Raw genomic sequence first — 6,384 nt, 5'->3', positions numbered from 1 at the left:
TCCGCCTCCCTACGACCTTGTTCAGCTTTGCTGGGCTGATCCGCCCTGGCTGCGTTTTCTACCCGGGTGACTTTTGCCCGCTGAACCGGGTCATTTGGCGCCTTCTTGTCCAACATCGCCCCATCAGTTTTGTTTGCCTTTATGAACTCGTGCGCTTTACCTAGCACTTTAGCTAGCGTATTGAGGCTCTTACGCCCCATATATGTTCTTAACGACGAGCCTAGTAGCAAATCGCTCTGCATTGCCAGTAGCGCTACCACCTGGCTCATATTAAAAATGGTTATTGCCTCCTTATTGAATCTGGTGATGAACTCCATCCGGGGCTCGTCCTTCCCCTAAACTAGTGACATCAACTCAGTTGTCATCTTAGTCCGGTCTACCAAGGTTATGAAATGCTCCATGAACATCCTTTTCAGCTAATTATATGAGTACGCAGAACCTTTTGGAATGGCCCCATGCCACTCTACTGCCAGCCCCTCCAGGGTTGATGGGAAGGCCTTGCACCAGACTGAATCTGTCATGATATAGAGCACCGTGTGATTCTTAAAAGTCAATATATGGCTCTTAGGTGCTATAGTTCTGTTGTATCAACAACTTGGCATCTTTATTTTCTCCATTGGTTCCCCTAGAATCTCCCGACAAAATGGGGAATCATCTGGAATAACCTGGATCCGCGCTCGCTTCTGCCTATCAAGATTCGGCCCCCGCTCCGCGGCTGGTGACCGGCTGCGGGCGACTCCCCTCTTCGGGCTTCCTTTAGTTTGAACTATCTCCTCCACGCTCCATTCTTGATTCAGATTCCGAGCTTCCAACTCCAGCACCTTCTTTCTTAGCTGGACGAGCTCCTTCTGCTCTAGGGTGAGGGTTGTGGGTGCTGGCATCTTTACCAATGGTTCTGCAGCTGTTGTTGCTGCTGGTTACGAGCTTGGTCTCTTACCAAAGTTTGCAAGGACTTCTGTCATCGCTGCCAACTGCTCCTTACTGCACTTAGAGAGGTTTTTGCAAGATGGCTAGCATGTTTATGGGCTGCGGTTTCTGGGTTATGGGTGCTGAAATAATGAGTTCATTTTTCGCGCCAGTAAATTGCATACCCTAATTGAAAATGGAACTAGATCCTATCGGATCGACTGGTTTTGACGCGGCTTTTGCTGCAGTCAATGTCAACCTAATGGGATTGGATTTTTGTGAGATGGTGGACTTGGGTTTCTTGGTGGATCCTTTGGGATCGAAGGTTACTGGTGGTGTTTTCTGTGGTGTATGGCTGGCGTCATAGGCTTTGGGTATGGGTATTTGTACAGCTTCCACCCCGGCCATGGTGGTTTGTCAACTAGTCCCTAACTCAGATGGTGAACCTCAGGTTAGATGACCCTACCCCTCCTTCTAGCGCTAATTGTTCCAGGTGTGGATCCAAGGGTTCTGCTGGGTGGGTTGGGCCCCTTTGACAACCTACACAGGGCAACACACGTAAGTTGCCCTCGGGGGTGGCTCGAGGAACCCCTTCCGATGCTTAAGTTAGAGAGTGTTAGAGAGAGAAAGTTAAAGAGCTGGGCGATAGTTCAGTGGGAGCTATCCTATACACTAGCCATACTATATTATGAACTAACATGCGCAAATTCAGCAAAATCCGAGTGAGTTTGAATAAAACTTACATAGATCAAGAAACTAGATGAAATAAGCTTTGATTCGCAAGAAGTTTGAGCAAATTCGGTTGAGAAATGAGCGAGGACGAGTGAATTAAATTTTGGATCAAAACACAAGAAAACCGAGACATCAATGAACAAAAATGAAGAAGAAACGGGTTTTATTCGAAAATCCCGATTACAGCGCCAGACGACGAAATTGTCGCCTGGTGACGAGCTAAATTCGCAGCGATAGAGTCTTCTAGCAAGCGCTCGTGCGACGACAGAGTGTGTGGCCCGTAATATGATTATGTGGACCTCATGCAACAATTTGGGTTCCTTGGTACGCCTGGATAAGCAATTTGACATGATCTAGTAATTGGCTCGATTACAATCACATAAAGTTATCGACCTAATAAATGATCGTCTCACTTCGCTTAAAGCGCCTAAACATTAGCTCATCGCAGGAACCGACGTAATGGTTCACAAAAAGCAAATGCGCCGACGTACTGGCATAGCACCAATTTCAGCAAGTATCTACAACATAAAAATTCAAGCATTAAGGATAAAAAAGAAATGGTCTTCGATAATTTTCTTCGGAATATTATCACAAAAGAACCGAGGATTGTTACAAGCAAAATGGTGTTCGACGGCGTTCCCTATCTTGTGGAGAGTTGTCACAAACAACTGAAGATGGCTACAAGTAGAGTTATCTTCGATCGTGTTCCCTAGCTTGCGGGCGATGGTCACAAGCGGCAGAGGATGACTACAAGTAGAGTTATCTTCGATAGTGTTTCCTAGCTAGCGAAAGACCATCATAGCGGAAATTGGCGGCAGTTACAAGCAGAGCCGTCTTCATCAAATACAACAAAAATTGGTTACCCCAGATACGTGTACTTGACGGTGCATGATACGTGTTTTTTAACTCTCTTATGTGTTTTAAATAATGCTAGTTTGCAGGTATCGGCGTTACAAGAATGATTTAGGATTGCAGAACATTCTGAATCATTCTTTGCCCTATCACAACTTTGACTTTGGTTTTCAAAACATAAGTTTCTCCAAACTCGGTCAAAGTGGGGGCTTCTGTAGACATTCATTTGTGTCTCCCCAAAACCAGACCCAGTGATGAGTACCTTTCCCGTCGAATCATAATAGAATGAAGTGAAAGTGTGGAAAGTCTAGTGTTGCAGTTAGTTTTTATAAAAAATCTTTCTTTTTGTTTTCGAAAACCTGCTCTATTCTATGAAAATAGTCAGTCCAGTTTAGTTTGGTCCATAATAAGGGTCCAATAATTATGTAATTGGATGGGTTTCAAAAAGAACTTTCCAACGATATATTATAAGCCCAATTCTGATGACTAATGAGGAAGTTATGGTCAAAATACTAAACTGGGCCCAGTTTGGTTCTTATATGCGGCCCAATGATTTAGAGGAGGGCCTATTATTAATTATCATTCCTAAAGCTATTAGACTTGATTATAGTCTTCTAGAATCATCTAGAAGGTTCTTTTTTATCCTATTAAGATTAGGATTTATAATTATGTATATAAGTTTTACTTTGAATAAAATAAGTGTTTTATATGAAAATATAATTTTAGCCTTCATACGGATTTTACGACTCAATTTTATCAAGAAGTGGATTCAGCGTTAAAAACGCATTGAAAATCATTGCATCGCCTGAAGATAGGTTCGTTACCTGGCGACGAGCTCTATCGTTGGCGACATGGTGTAGTTTTATTCCTTTTTTAACTCTAACTCTTTTTTTATCAATTCCGGACTATTTTTTTATAAATAGGGTCCTTGGATATCCGTTTTTCGATAACCAGAATTCTCTAATTCTTCTCTTTCCCTAAGCTAAAGCTTATTCTCTCTCCCTCTTTCTAGCCTAACCTTTTATAAACACAATTCAACATACATTAGCACTAGAAACACCTAGCCAAGTTCGAAGATGCCTTTTCCCTAGACGTGAAAGGTTTGATATTTCTGAGGGTTTGGTCCCAAATCTGTATTTCAATTATTTAATTTAATTGTTTAATTATTATTTTCCTTCAAGTTACTAACGTGTGTATTTTGTTATTAGAAAGAGGTACGAGGCATCAAAGTAAGTAATTTAATTGTTTCATTGGTCTTATGATATAGAAATCATGTTTAGATTGTTATTTTGGTTCCTAGTATTATGTTAGGATGTTTTATCGCTTCCTAGTATCATGTTTAGGGTAATAATTAAGTTTATTATATCAACTATGATTTCTATGATGCTTCCTATTTTCTTTCCTAATATCATGTTAGTATCATGTTAGGGTTAAAGCTTTGATCTTTAATGTTTCGTGACATGCTAGGGCATGTTATTAATCTTGTTAGTATCATGCCTAGGATCTTTATATTAATATTATGCTTTATTTTTAACATGAATATTTTTATTATGATGATTATTATATATGTTGCTTGATTGTTATAATTGTTATCGCTTGATCACGCCTTTTATGCATGTTTAAAGGGAATTTGTACTTGTAATCACGCTTAATAAGATAATTAATAATCTTGTTTAGGCTAATATTAATATAATTCAAGTGATCGCTTATAATAGATTTATTTGTGCATTAATATTCAACCAACATAGATTAAACAGATTTAGGGTAAACCTATTGATTGTATGTTAGTCAGAAAGCGCACATAAATATGAGAAGAACAAAGTAGAGGCCTATTGTTAGCGCACATTTAATCTCTTTTAGGTTGAATTTGTACCTTCATCCCCGAACTTCTAGTCATGGTTCCAGACCTATTGGAGTTGACGATCTCACGGATCGTTAAGGGGTGTAACCTTCACCCTCTGAACAATTTACAAGTTCCTAAAACTTGTTGGTGACTCTTTTGCTCTAGCTTCCTTCCCTTTGGATGCCACCATACTTAAGTGTATGATCACATTGGGGTTCAAGTTTGGGATAATGCTTGAAATATTCCCTACACTGCCGCTGAAGTTTCTTCTTTTTTTTTGCTGGAAAAGTGTTTTGCATGAGTGGAACACGTGTTGGCCATCCGAGTTGTCACTTTTTTTTAATGAAGTGACATGGCGGTTTGGCTTTATTGCTTGCCCAACCGCCTATTTACTCCCCATTAAATTCACTGTCCCCTTTTCTTTTATTTTTACCTTCACCATATTTTTCATCTTCCTCTTCTTCTTTACTTTTTAAATTTTTTCGCTCTTCATCTTCTTCTCCGACGCTCGTCACTCCTCCATTGTTGCTGTAAGGTATTGACATTTTATCGTCGTTCTTGTTTTATTTTCTTGTTGTTCTTGTTTATTTCTCTTTATTCTTCCTTTTCGCTGAGTTGTCTTACTTTTTCATTGCAGTTTGAAAATCCGCTCTCCATTTGGATTTTTGGGTCGCCATTGTTGTTGTACTTTGTTGCTTCTGCAACTTCTGGTCATAAAGGTACTAACTTTGTACCTTTTCTTGTATTTGTATGTCCAATTTTGCTTTTTTTTTTTGTATTTTCCTTCACAAAATTGAGTCTTTCTGTCAATTTTGATTGCCTTTGTCCAATTTCCCCTTTTTGTTGTTGTATTTGTATTCTCGATTCTTTCTTTCCATTTTTCCCATTATCTTCTACGAATAAATTGATTTTTTATTTTTGGCATCCCATTTTCTTCCTCTTCTTTGGGGGCTTTCATGTCTTTGTAGATTTTAGAATGTCTAACGCTTTAGACAGTCAGAATATGATTTAGCCTCACGCGGCCAGTGAGTCACATTCTACTTCTTCTAAGTCTCCCCGTTTAGGTGAATGCTCTATGCACACTCCTTTTACTTCTCCTTCTTCTTTCCCCTTCCTATTCAGATGGTTATGACTTTTGATCGCCCCCCTACTGTGACAATGGCGGGCACTGCCATGGCTCTCTCTTCTCTGCCTAGGCCGGTTAGTAGTTGCCTTGCTAAAAGCAGTGCTGTTCGACCCTTTTATCATGGACCTCGTCCTAACTTTTTCAATCCTTATCGCGAGCAAGAACTAATTAAGGACGGGGTGCATGTACCCCGCCTTGCTCATTTAACGAGGCGCGCGATGCGCCATAAGATTTTAGTCGACATGCTCAAGGCTAATCTCCCTAATGTTTCCCTTGTTAGCCCCATTCCCCATGTTCAGCCTTTAAACGGTTTTGCTTGGCTTGATGACATGACTAACATGAATTGGTTTGACCATTATGTAGTGAGTGGTGGGAGCGCTGCTACTTCTTCGCCGTCTCCCTCCCTAGTCGCTGCTTCGGTCAGGATGGCTGAGTCTCCCAGTGAGCGTGCCTTCTACGATTGGTAGGCTACTTATGTGGTTGAACTCGTAGAAGAAGGCAAATCTGACTTCTTTTTGGACGACAAATGCTATGGTCCTAAGAATAACGTGGCGGATTCTCGTTGGTGGAAGGATGCCAGGAAGTTGGATCTCGCTTATGTGGGGCAGAAGTTTTATAGGTTTGGTCGGGGTTACGAGTTAGTCTTGTCGGCTGAGGGTGCCAAGTTATCTTCTCCTCCTGCTGGTCATATTGCAATTTTTGCTTCCCAGCTAGACTTGGGCTTGAGGTTTCCTCTTGACCCCACTCTAGATAAGGTTTTTCGTGCTTTCAATATCTACACTACTTAATGCACCCTACCTCTTTGCACACCTTGATACGCTTGCTATGGTTTCTGCGGTTTTGGAAATATCTTGAGTCTCTTAACCTGTTTAAGTATTTGATGTGCTTGAAAAGTTCTGCTTCGGGATCTGAGTCTAGGTGGTAC

This window comes from Chenopodium album, chromosome 8 (assembly GCF_948465745.1).
Source record: "Chenopodium album chromosome 8, dcCheAlbu1.1, whole genome shotgun sequence".
Taxonomy (NCBI): Eukaryota; Viridiplantae; Streptophyta; class Magnoliopsida; order Caryophyllales; family Amaranthaceae; genus Chenopodium; species Chenopodium album.
This window is presented reverse-complemented; position numbering follows the sequence as displayed.